Below are 13,939 nucleotides of genomic sequence, written 5' to 3' on the forward strand. Positions count from 1 at the left end.
ATACAGGGTTTCCTGAGGTGCTCTGGCTGGAGCTGAGATGGAGATTCAAGACCTCCACAGGCTTCTTTACCTTCCCTGGAGGTTCAGGTTCCTTAGCTTTGGGATGAGGCTTCAGAATCTTTAGTTCTCAGGAATCAGGTTCCTGTACCTTGCCACCACACACTAAACACCAGTCTAGTTTCTCTCATTTAGAGAAAGAGGAATCTGAGGTTCAAACAGAGAAACGGACTTGCCTAAAATCACACAGCTCCGTAGCAGCAGGCTGCACAATTGTCTTCCTGGATTCTGGCCCCACTACACACGTGGACATGCTAACCCAGATGATTCAGGCCCCTGAGGCTCATTCTCTGAAGTGACAGAGGGGACAAGGAAGAGTTGGCATGGGTCTACCCATGGAATCCCCCACCCTTGACGATTATGAGGCCATTCTGGAAATACTGTACATTAGCAGTAGACTGCAGGAAGCTAAGCAGTTTTCCTAACAGCTCTGAATTCCATGGGGCTCAAGGCATGCATGGTCCATTGTCATTAACAGACCCAGGCAGGAAGCCTGCTCTGTGCCCTATCTGGGTGGTCTATGAGACGGAGGTGCAATGAGCCAGGGAAAGTCGGTCTGTCCATCTTACCCAGAGCCTGGTAGGCATGGGTAGACATGGTGCACAAAGAGCTTGATGGGTCCCCATCACCTCTAGAGGCTACACCCAAGCCATTCAGAGAGCCAGTCCTTGGAAATCCTGCCTCACCACCAGGCTCTTGGGGCATCTTCATGCCCACTGAATGCTGATAGCCCTGGGACTTTCCCCAGATTCCTGGAAAACAGGGAGGATCCAGATAGCCCTGGGAAGTCCCTGGAAAGACACAAACCAGCTCAGGATTGGAAGACTGAAGAATTCAAGTGACCTCTCCCCTCTCCCCATTGGTGCTGTGGAACCAGTTTCTTCTGCCCCCTGGATTACAAGCTGCTGCAAACCAAATTGGCATCAGCAGCTCAGTTTACCAGGCCTCTGTGTGTGTGTGTGTGTGTGTGTGTGTGTGTGTGTGTGCAAGAGTCCCCTCCAACTCCAATCCAGAGTCATCCTATCAGTTTTATGATGGAGGGGACCATGGGACACATTGGCCATTTGTAGCATTCCTTGGTTCCAGCCCAGCCTCTTACAGGATGGGTTAGTCTCCATTTCAATGAAGGGCTATGGCGATGGGGGATTTGCTGTCTTTATTGGTTACTTTTCTGTTGTTTTGTGGAAATACTGTGGCCAAGAGCAGCTTAGAAGAGAAAATTTAGGGGTTGGGGATTTAGCTCAGTGGTAGAGCACTTGCCTAGCAAGTGCAAGGCCCTGGGTTCGGTCCCTAGCTCCGAAAAGAAAAAAAGAAGAGAGAGAGAGAGAGAGAGAGAGAGAGAGAGAGAGAGAGAGAGAGAGAGAGAGAGAGAGAGAGAATGAATTTATTTTGGTTTAGGGTTCCAGAGGACGGGATGTCCTTAATGGTGGGGAAAGTGTGGAAGCAGGGGCAGGAGGCAGGGAGGCCACATCTTATCCACACACAGGAAGCAGAGAAAGAAAGCACGAAGTAGGGGGAGGCTATAACACCCCAAAGCCCAGCTCGAGGGATGACTTTTCTCCAGCAAGGCTCTTCTTCCTAAAGGTTTTGTAATTTTCCCCAAAGAGCACCCTCCCCTGTAGGCCAAATGTTCAAATATCTGTGCCCAAGGAGGACTTTCCTCCCCCCTTACCCCTCCCCCCCTCCCTCACAGACCTAGAAGAGCTGGTCTCCTGCCCAGACATTAGCGCTCAGTCATGGCCAGATTTTTATTGAGCAGCTAGTAAGTGCCTGTTTGGAGGATTTCTTAGTTTGCCGAGCTGGAATTTTTTTTTTTTTGAGATAACCTCTTCTAGCCCAGGTAGGCCTGGCATTTAGGTAAGGGCATCCTTGAACTTCTTATTCTCCATCTCCTGACTGGGACCATAGTCGTCTGTCATCATGCCCAGTTTTATGCAATGCTGGGAGTAAAAGCCAGGGCTATGTTTATGGTAGGCACACAGTCGCTCTACCGTCTGAGCTAGATCCCAGGGTCTCTGGTTTGTTTGTTTGTTTTTGTTTTTCAATGCAAACATCTAAGCAAGCTCTAATCTACTTAGTTCTGTTCTTGAAGTCCAGAGCTCAGATATCTGCATTTTGCTTTTATTTATTCGGGGAGGTGTCTGCAATTTGTTTATTTGACAAACTAGTCTGGAACTCAGTATGTAGCCCAGGCTGGTCTCGAACTAGCTGCAGTCCCGTTTCACTAGGATCACAGAGAGTGAACGCTATGCCCACTGGGTCCATGTGTTTTAAAGAGCACAGTAGGCAATTCTTCAGCTCAGGGAGTTGAGAACTAAAACGTGTTAGGTTCCGGCACAGTTTTATTTCGCCGTTCTATCACGTCTGTGTTGGTCTGAGGGGAGGCTTGTGTGGAGAAGTGAGCTAGAGACTGTCATTGCAACCCATCTCTTCCCTCACCCGGTCTATCGGTCTATCCACCTGGTCAGCTTTTGTTCCGACCGAAGAAGAGATTGTTTATTCCGAGACAAACACGACTGACCAGGGACAAGGATCCAGGATGCCTCAAATGACGTGTCCCACTATGAAAGAGCTTACCTGGAGTTAAAGTCACACATTAAAAAAAAAAAGTTGAGGGGTTGGGGATTTAGCTCAGTGGTAGAGCGCTTGCCTAGCAAGCGTAAGGCCCTGGGTTCGGTCCCCAGCTCCAAAAGAAGAAAGAAAAAAGAAAAAAAAAAGTTGAAAAAGAAAGTGATAAGTGGATATTTAGCATGGGTGACTACATCAGGTAGGTACGCTACAGAAGAATAGGGGGATTTCTGCTGCAGTAATAAAATTCTTAGTTTTAGGATTGGTGGACATAGCAGTTGGCTAAGTTCAACTAATGTTTCAAGAGTTTTACCTAATAGCCATAGAGATGTTGGTCAGGGGAAGAGAGAGAGACAGAGAGAGACAGAGAGAGAGAGAGAGAGAGAGAGAGAGAGAGAGAGAGAGAGAGAGAGATTGATTTTGATTCAAGCAGCTACCAAATGAACTAAAGAGAGCCCAAGATAGGCCCTTGATCAAGCAGTATCCAGTTGCTCTATATTGTAAGATTCAAGTCAGTCTCCAGAGTCTTTAATACAGATGAGATTTCTTTTTTTTCTTTTTTCTTTTTTCTTTTTTTCTTTTTTTTTTGAGCTGGGGACTTGCGCTTGCTAGGCAAGCGCTCTACCACTGAGCTAAATCCCCAACCCCCAGATGAGATTTCTTTAGAGAAGTTCATTTGACAGGGTAATTCAGGGATGGTCTCAGGTGAATCCTGGAGCCCTGTTGCTGAAGCAGCTGCTCTTGAGACTCGATGAGTTGCCTGTGGCTGGAACTCTGGACCTTCAAGGTACTTGAAGAAAAGCATCCTGGTTTGCCTTCCAGTTGAGGTTTTGGCTGTGTTTGGAACCAGTTCCGTGAGGCCTGGGATCTTGCTGCTGGACTTTCTGAGTAGTGATGGAGAAAAAGGCCACACAGTATTGACATCTCAAATTGCCTAAAAATTGCTCATGCAGAACGTGTGAGGGTTTGATTGCTTTATTAGTACCTCGCTTCGGTGGCCGTCTGTTTCCCACAAGCTACTGTAAGGCTCTTGTGCAGTGAAAACCCAGTGTCTTGCAGTGGAGACACGAGGGTCAGTGAATGTCCAGTGGTGTCTCTAGAGGGAAGAGGCCTTTCTACCTAGAGATTAGAGTGAGGTGGACAATAGGAACTACGAGACAGAAATGATGTATTGCTGCGGAAATGTTGAGAGCTGAGCCCAAGGTCAAGTTTGAAGGCTGGCTCGTGAGGGAAGAATGAGGATTTCTGGGGGGAAAGGTAGAGATGAGAGAGAGGGTTGTGCCTGCAGATTAAAGTATACGAAGCCAAACCCTGTTTGATGAACACACTTATAATATCAGCACATGGGTGGCGGAGGCAGGACAATCAGGCATTCAACTCGGTCACACATGGAGTTTGTGCCAATTGGAGCTACATGGAGCACTTTCTCAAGATGCACAAGCAGTGCTGGAAGCCACATCTGGACAGCTAGAGAGAAGTGAAGTGCAAATACTTTAATTGACCAGCTAAGACGTTTGGCTTGTATTTTGTGATACTAGAGAAACATATATTTATTTGGTTAGAGCATGTATGTTTATATATGTGTGCACATGACAGTTTGGAATTAGAAGAGATGTGAAGAGATGTTGCCGAGAAGAGCAGGAAGGAAGGGTTTTGCAGCAGGGTCAGGCAAAAGCGACCCGGCTTCTGCCTGCTGCTCGGCTTAAATAGAATGAGCTAAGGCAGGGGTCAGAGAATAGGAAAGAAAGGTGGAAGGCTGAACTCAGCCTAGCGAACCACGTGACCCTTCATCATGTCACTAGGCCGAACTGGACCCCAGCTACATCAAAAGTATTTATTGATCTCTTGCTGTACACCAACCTTTGGATTAGAGCCAGTGGACCAGAAAACAAACAAACAAAAACACTGAAACGTAATTCTTTGCTTTTAAAAGTGTAACAGGCAGCCAGAGGCTTCGGAAACTCAGAGAAAGGGCAGTCTACCTGTGTTTTTCTGCTGCTTGCATAAAGTGTGGATACACAACTACACTTCGAAATAACTCCCTGGGCTCACATGTCTTGTTGGGGACAGTGTTGGGCAAGGGCAACCATACATCCTTAGAAAAGAAAATGTATTCCCAATGTCATTATCCTGAGCCAAGGAATGTCTAGGGTCAAGACTATCGATGCAGACGGTGGAGTTGGAGGAAATAGTCCTCCTTGATCTCTCAGATGGATGCTGGGATCTCTGCTAAGGCCTGAGGACTTCTAAGCAGCCTTTACCGCAGTGAGGTAGAATCTGGGCAGGCCTAGAAGCCAGGAGCCAGTGTTGTACTAGCTGCCTCAAGTGGGTGCTTCTCTCCTGAGACTGCCCAGAGGCTGGCATCTAGAAGTGCTGGGCAGGGGACTGACAGCAGACAGCAGCAATAAAATGGAGGAATGAAGGCAGAGTAGGCAGGCGGGCGGATAGGCTTCTGAGAAAGGTTAGAAAATGAAAAGTCACATTCTTTTGAGACTTTCATATCTGATGTCCTCCTTTGCCCTGTCTCAGCCTCCCCCCAACCCCCACCAGAGAGACCGACTCCTCCCCTCAGAATCCTTAGTCTTTTTTTTTTTTTTTTTTTTTTTTTTAGGGGCTGGGGACCGAACCCAGGACCTTGCACTTCCTAGGTAAGCGCTCTACCACTGAGCCAAATCCCCAACCCCAAGTCTTTTGATCCCTAACAGTCATTGTGGTGGTTTGGATAAGGACGACCCCCATAGGCTCATATATTTGAATGCTTAGTCAGGGAGAAGAGGCACTACTTGAAAGGCTTAGAAGGATTAGGAGGCATGACCTTGTTGGAAGAAACGTGTCACTGGGAGTGGGCTTTGAGCTTCCAAAAGCCAATGCCAAGCCTAGAGTGTCCCTCTCTGTCATGGATCAGTCGGGAGCTTGTGCCCGCCTGCTTGCCGCCATGCTCCCGCCATGATGATAATGGACCGACCCTCTGACACTGTAAGTGACCCTCCAATTAGATGCTTTCCTTTTGGGGCTGGAGGGATGGCTCAGTGGTTAAGAGCACCGACCTGCTCTTCCAGAGGTCCTGAGTTCAATTCCCAGCAACCACATGGTGGCTCACAACCATCTCTCTTCTGGTGTGTCTGAAGACAGCTACAGTGTATTCATATAAATAAAAATAAAAAAAAGATGCTTTCCTTTTATTAGAGTTGCTGTGGTCACAGTGTCTGTCCACAGCAATAGAATACTGAAAGAGTTGCACTATTAAACATGCTTTGAGGGAAATGTCCCTGTCTCCTTTACCAAATGGTAAGGCCCTAAGGAGCAGAGACTGCCTTGTGCAGTGACTCACAGAGCTCTGGCTGTGGTGTGCTGAGGGGAGAGGGTTTTTCATGGTTTCACTCTGAGTTTGGTGCTGCTGCAGACCTGGGTTCAGAGAGTTGTTTTTTTTTTTTTTCCTTTTCTTTTTTTTTTTTTTGGAGCTGGGGACCAAACCCAGGACCTTGTGGTCTACCACTGAGCTAAATCCCCAACCCCCCGGGTTCAGAGAGTTATAAAGAAGGGTGGCAGGGGCTGGAGAGATGGCTCAGTGGTTAAGAGCACTGATTGCTCTTCCAGAGGTCCTGAGTTCAAATCCCAGCAACCACATGGTGGCTCACAACCATCTGTAATGAGATCTGATGCCCTTTTTCCATATGTCTGAAGACAGCTACAGGGTACTCATGCATAAAATAAATGAATAACTCTTGGAAAAAAAAAAAGAAGGGTGGCAGGAGCCCGCACTCTGCCCCAGGCACCTCAGCAAACCCTTTACGCTCACGTCTCATTCCTGTTCGTCCTCTTCCGGTAATCCTGGCAAGTTAGTCTTCCAGGCACAGAGGGTTTAAATAACATGTACCTGGTAATCATACATCACCAAGGAGAGAGCTGTGATCTGAACCTCCTAACTCCAGATTCGGTTATATTTTACCCCAGATTACAGCCAATTCCTTACTATATATGGATGAAATCAGATTAAAAAGAAGTTCCACAACAGCCTTTCAGTGAACTTACCACACCCGCCTGAGAAAGAACCGATCTTTTAACCAAAGGTGCTGAGGGTCAGGTTTCATTTGGATACTGTTGTTCCTCTTAGCGTCTGCATCTTATTCAGGACAGCTACAGCCAGCCACCCCGGCTCACTGAAGGGCAGAATCAAAGAAGGGAATTGTGGGTAGGGGACAGGAGGATGAGAGGCTGAACTTGGGGTTTGCTCCCATTCACCCCCTTCCTTACTCCCCTCTTTAAGACTTTAAGGATAGGGGTTGGGGATTTAGCTCAGTGGTAGAGCACTTGCCTAGCAAGCACAAGGCCCTGGGTTCAGTCCCCAGCTCTGAAAAAAAAAAAAAGACTTTAAGGGTATTACTGAACTTCAGAGAGAAGTCTTTTGTGTCCACTGTCTCCTAGGAGCAAAGGGGAGAAGAGGACCAAGTCCTTGACCTGCTTTGATTCGAGTAATGACACAGTGAGAGTGGTTTTTCAGAACAGAGAAGATGAGTTTTTGGATTGTTTTTTATATTATTTTCTCCATTCTAAAGTTCGAACACATCCTGCCCCCACATCTTCTGACATCACTGAAGGAATTAGCAGTGGCAAAGAGAAGGCAACTGAACGAAAGGCAAATGCCCTCCCACCCGCCACGCCCCCTTTATCACGGAGGCCCTTATTTGAGGGGGTGGGATTCCCACATCAATTAAAGCAATCAGGACAATTCTGCAAATAAGGCTCCCTACTCCTGTGATTCTTCTGTGCTATTTTGACATTAAAACCAACTACCACTGGGTTGGAGAGATGGCTCAGCAGTTAAGACGACTGGCTGCTTCTCTGGATGACCTTGGGTTTGCTAACCAGCACCCAAATGGTGGCACACAATGGTTTGTAACTCAAGTTCCATGCGATCTGAGGCTTTCCTTTGGCCTTGCCCTCCTCTGGCTTCAGTATGCACCATTCATGCATGTGGTGCAAACATGTAAAATGTAAATAAATAAATTGTAAAAAAAAATATCGTAGACTTTTCATGAGAATTTGTGGTGGCTAATTTTTTCTTTCCTCTTTCTTTCTTTCTTTCTTTCTTTCTTTCTTTCTTTCTTTCTTTTTTTGAGACAGTGTCTTACTTTGTAGCCTCGGCTAGCATGGAACTCACTATGTGACCATGCTGGCCTTAAATTCACAGAGATCTGTCTGCCTCTCCAGAATGCTATGATTAAAAGTGTGCACCACCGTGTCCACAATGGTGGCTATTTGATATTTCACATTCATTGAACTAAGGAATATTCAAAGCTGGTGAACCATTGTTTCTGGGTAAATCTGGATGGGGGTTTCTGGAAGCCTTTACTACTTTAAGATATAGAAGGTCTGCCCCTCAATTCCAGCCTCAGGGAGTGGGATACCCAGTCATCTGAGACCCTGAATGTAATAAAACGTTAGAAGGCAGACTCCCTCTGAGCCGGGACAGTTCCTGTCCTCAGACATCAGAGCTACAGGCCCTCAACTCTGTGAATCTGGCCGGAATTCACCACAGGCTCTTGTGCTTCTTCAGCCTGCAGATGGCAGAATGTGAGATTCCTTCCTTCACAGTCATTGTCTTAGTCACTGTTCAAGTGCTGTGGAGAGATACCTCGACCAAGGCAACTTGCATAAAAGGAATCGTTTAATTGGGGGCTGGCTTACACTTTCAGAGCCTCAGCCCATTATCATCTTGGGACGGAGCATGGCGGCACTCTGGAGGCATTGAATAGGAGCTGTGGTGCTGTGGAAGTAGCTAAGAGCTACATCCTGGTTCATCGGCCAGGAGAAAGATGGGGCTTGGCATGGGCTTTGAAACCCCATCACACACCCTCAGTAACACACTTCCTCCAACAAGGCCACACTTCCTAATCATTCTAATTCTTTTCCAATAGTTTCATTCCTTGGTGACTTAGCATTTAAATAGATGAGCCTTTCTTTGGAGGCCATTTTTATTCAACCTCCACAGTCACATTAACCAATTCTAGTAAGGAGTCTCACAGCCTTTCTTGCCTCTGTTTTGTTGGTTAGTTTCTTTGGAGAACTCGGACTTGGATAGGATCATCACACGAGGATTTGTATACTTGTGGGATACAAGGTATAAGTTTGTCCTGCAATTGCTGCTCTTGTTACAAGTCTGTGGTATGGCTCTATGAGTTTGCTCACAAAGAATGTATTAACTATTAAGTAGTAGAAAATAGTAGGCTCTAGAGATATCAACAAAGATATGTTTCCCATACTCAAGAAGTTGATCTCTTTTTTGAGACAGAGTTTCTCTGTGTAGCTTTGGCTGTCCTGGAACTCACTCTGTAAACCAGGCTGGCCTTGAAATCATAGAGATCCACCTGCCTCTGCCTCCCAAGTGCTGGGATTGAAAGCGTGTGTCACCACCGCCCAGCTAGGAGTTGATGTCCTAATATGAAGTTTGCTTGATTGGCAAGGTGCTTTAATAACTTCTTTCTACAGTGGCTCACAGTGACATCGATTCACTTCCTCACAGCTGTGTGTTTGGTTCATCCTGGCACTGCTGGTCCAGTCACCTGGCACACTCATGAGCTGTGTTCAGTACCTGGTTCACCTGGCTGGTTGTGTCTTCCAGGTCTGAAGCCAGATTTGGGTGTTTTTTGTTTGTTTGTTTGTTTTACTTAAATTACCATGTGACCCTTGTCTTCTGGCTCTCCTGGGGTCTCTTACATGAGGGCAGAACATCACAAGACAGCCAAAGCCAAAGTTGTAAGGTTTTACTTAGCTCGGCGTTCCCCTCCCAGGAGCCTATACAAGTTGAAAGTCAGGTCAGATTGGGTGTTGTTCAGTGGACGATGCTCTGAATGTTGGAGGAGGTGTTTAACAACATCACGTGTGCATATCAGAATGGGAGAGATCTAGGGCCATATCATACCATCAGTCAAAGTTCATAACAAAAAAAAAAATAAATGAGATTTCTCATGAACACTGAGTTTATTACACTGTTTATTATTATTTTTTTTTTAAAAAGAGACCTGGGGGCTGGAGAGATGGCTCAGCGGTTAAGAGCACTGACTGTTCTTCCAGAGGTCCTGAGTTCAATTCCCAGCAACCACATGGTGGCTCACAACCATCTGTAATGAGATCTGATGCCCTCTTCTGGTGTATCTGAAGACAGCAACAGTGTACTTATATATAATAAATGAATAAATCTTTAAAAAAAAAAGAGACCTGGTAATAAGCCACTAATATGAGTGAATTCTGTCCCATTAAGACACCTATAGCTCGTCATGGAGGCTATTACCCTTTAAAGTTGGAAAAGATGGGATTTTTAGAGTGAGAATGTAGATTCTGGATACCACAACTGGTGTGCCCTAACCCCCTTCTGAGCCATGATCTTTTGTGGCCGAGGCTGTCCTTGAACTCTGACCTTACTTGCTATTGCTCCCTTCCAAGTGATGAGATTCCAGGCTTGTGTCCTCATGCGCGGCATGAGCTGGGGTTTTTAACCACGGTATCCAACGTCTATCACCAAGTGTTCTCCATGGATAATGACACCAGGAAACGGTTGCTAAGGAGTCACTCAGCATGTTCCAGGAAGGCTGTGCCACAGAGAAAGTGATGTTCTCCAATTAACCAGAGTCTGGATTTATTATGGAGCGGGTAGAAGCCTTTATACCGACTTCACTGTGGTTACAGTAGTCTGGGCAATGCAGCATCTGAACTCCTGAAGCTCAGAAGATAAGATTCTCGTGGTCACACCAGAGAAGCCCCAAATGAACCATAAGACATTAACCTGACTGTACCACTTTTCCTCCGGGAACGTCACAGGCCCTGCTCCACCTGAGCTTGGCGGTGTCTGTTTAGATAAATTATTCTGTTCCTATTTATTTACAAATAGAATGGGACAGGGAGATGGTTTAATGGATAAGATTGCTCGCTCTACACGCATGAGAACCCCAGTTTGAATTCTCATCACTCACTGAAATATCCTGGCACAGTATTGGTCAGCTGTAACTCCAGCGTTGGGTGTCATGTGAAGACAGGCAGATCCTAAGCACTCCAATGCCAACCAGAAAGACATAGCAGAGGACTGTGAAATCCCAGTTCAGTGAGAGGCCCTGTCTTGAGGCAATTAGGTGGAGGGCAACAGAGTAAGACCACAGGCCAGCAGGGGCTCTGATGTGGCCGATGAATCCGGGTTGATGGTGATGTATCAATGTCCATTCATTACCTCAGAGCAGATGCTGATGGGGGAGGAAGTTGCCAAGAAAGGCAGGAATGTGTGTTTCCAGTAAATTTTGCTCTGAACTAAAACTACTGTTAAAGTCCAAATTGGGCTCTGTGGAGCCAGCCTGGAGTCCCAGATACTCAGCAAGGCGAGGCAGGAGGATTGCAACTTCAAGCCCTGCAGAGTGATTTCAAGGACAGATGGGAAGGAAACTCAGTGAGACTGTGTTTCAAAATAAAAAGTAAGAAGCACTGAGACTGCTCAGTGGGTAAAGGCAGAAAATTTGAGCTCAACCTCCTGGAGAGTTCTCCTGCTGGTACAGATTAGGAAGGTCGAGCAGCTCAACTACCACTGAGGCCCAGTCCAGGACTTTGGGTTGGCCCAGCCCAACACCTACATCACCTGTGAGCTGTTGGCCCATGTGAAAGGGCTGGCCTTGCAGATCCAAAGCTGCAGGATCTCCGTGACACAGGACAGCAGCAGGATGTCCAAGGGGAGTCCTGTGAGGATCTAATATTGATGGTGTGTCAGAAGCCGGAGGCCTGGAAGTGGACCAGTGACTCATTGCAATGAACATCTGTAAGTGAAGATGTGTGGACGAAGGGTACACTGTGGGACACACTGTGACACACCACGGCTTCCACGATGAGATGCTTTCTATGCTTCGCTGTGCTTTTGGTTTGTTTGTTTTTTATTATTTTGGGGGGGAAGGTTGTCAGGGTGCAGGATGGATATGAGGGGATAGGGAGATGAGTGGGACCAGGGTGCATGATGTGAAACTTACAAAGAATCAATACAAAGTTGGGAGGAAAGTCTGAAAAGAAAGCAGGATGCTGCTTTATAGAATTAGTTCAAGGTTAGCCTGGATTACATAGCAAGATCTCTGAAAAATGAGTAAATTAAATAACTAATCTAAAAGTGGAGGAAAGCAGGAGAATGAATTCTTTTTTTTTTCTTTCTTTTTTTTGGAGCTGGGGACCGAACCCAGGGCCTTGCACTTCCTAGGCAAGCGCTCTACCACTGAGCTAAATCCCCAACCCCAGGAGAATGAATTCTGATAACACACACACACACATACACACACACATACACACATACACACACACTCACACTCAAACACATACACACTCACACATACACATACTCACACATACATACACACTCACATATACACACACATACTCATACACACTCACACACACATACACTCACACACTCACACACACACTCACACACACCACACTCACACATATACACCTTCACATACACACTCACACATACACACATACACACACAAACACATACACACTCACATACATACACACTCACACACATACACTCACACACACACTCACACACTCACACATACCACACTTACACATATACACATTCACACACACACTCACACATACACACACATACACACTCACACATACACATACTCATACATACACACTCAAACATACACACACACTCGCACACACATACACACACATACTCATACACACTCACCCACACATACTCATACACACTCACACACATACTCATACACACTCACACACACATACTCATACACACTCACACACACATACACTCACACACACTCACACACTCACATATACATACACTCACACACATACATACACACACACTCGCACACATACACATACACATACTCATACACACGCACACACATACACTCACACACACTCACACACTCACATATACATACACACACTCACACATACACACACACTCACATACACATGCACTCACACATACACATACACTCACACACATACACACTCACACACCACACTCACACGTATACACATTCACACACACACTCACACATACACACACATACACTCACACACACTCACACACTCACATATACATACACACACACTCACGCATACACACACACTCACATACACATGCACTCACACATACACACACACTCACACACTCACACACACCACACTCACACATATACACATTCACACACACACTCACATACACACACACTCACACATACACACACACTCACATACACATGCACTCACACATACACATACACTCACACACATACACACTCACACACCACACTCACACGTATACACATTCACATACACACTCACACATACACACACATACACTCACACACACTCACACACTCACATATACATACACACACACTCACACATACACACACACTCACATACACATGCACTCACACACACTCACACACATACACACTCACACACCACACTCACACATATACACATTCACATACACACTCACACATACACACACATACACACACTACACACACACACACACACACACACAGCACAATCAGCACAACACACCTAGCACGCACATCCCTTTCTCTTTAGGAATCGGGGTACCATTTGCTCCATCATAACTATCTCATATGTTTCCCAGTTTAAGTGGCCACGACTCTCGAGACCCAACCCTTGTGTATCTCTTCTACTGCAGCAATCCCCAAACTCAGTAAGTAAATTCAATAAAGGTAGGGTCGGAAGGCTTAGACAGTGAAAGTGGTCACTGTAAGGCATGATGACCTGAGTTTGTCCCTGACACTCACAATGGAAGGAGAGAATGAACCCCCAGCAGTTGTCCTCTGGTCTCCACGTGTGTGCTATGGCCCGAGAGCACCTATGCTCACACACAAACAAGTAATAAATGAGACATTAAAAGGTAAGGGTGCGGGTTAGAGTGGCATCTTGCATTTGATTTTAATTTTTAAATCGAAAGTGTTTGATTTATTTTATGTATGTGTTTTTCCTGCATGTATGTGTGCACACGGGTGCTTTCACAGGTCAGAAGAGGGCATTCAATACCCTGGGACCTACCCTGGAACCGGAGTTAGGGATAGTTGTGTGTAGTAAGAATTTGGGTTTCAGGGCTGGAGAGATGGCTCAGCAGTTAAGAGCCCCGACTGCTCTTCCAGAGGTCCTGAGTTCAATTCCCAGCAACCACATGGTGGCTCACAACCATCTGTCATGAGATCTGATGCCCTCTTCTTCTATTCTTAATCATAATAAATAAATAAGTCTTTTAAAAAAAGAG

General features: G+C 46.0%; 1 long non-coding RNA gene across 1 annotated transcript; it reads right to left on the bottom strand.

Annotated features, from left to right (window-relative positions):
* Positions 1-3,168: 3,168 nt before the first annotated feature.
* On the bottom strand, positions 3,169-10,793 carry LOC148000955 (uncharacterized). The gene is made up of 3 exons (XR_015638804.1): positions 10,596-10,793; positions 6,658-6,785; positions 3,169-3,509 (listed from the first exon to the last, which is right to left on the bottom strand). It is a non-coding gene; the product is annotated as an uncharacterized LOC148000955 (long non-coding RNA).
* Between the last annotated feature and the right edge of the window lie 3,146 nt (positions 10,794-13,939).

The sequence above is a fragment of the Rattus norvegicus genome, chromosome 15 (assembly GCF_021556685.1).
Source record: "Rattus norvegicus strain SHRSP/BbbUtx chromosome 15, alternate assembly SHRSP_T2T, whole genome shotgun sequence".
Classification (NCBI taxonomy): domain Eukaryota; kingdom Metazoa; phylum Chordata; class Mammalia; order Rodentia; family Muridae; genus Rattus; species Rattus norvegicus.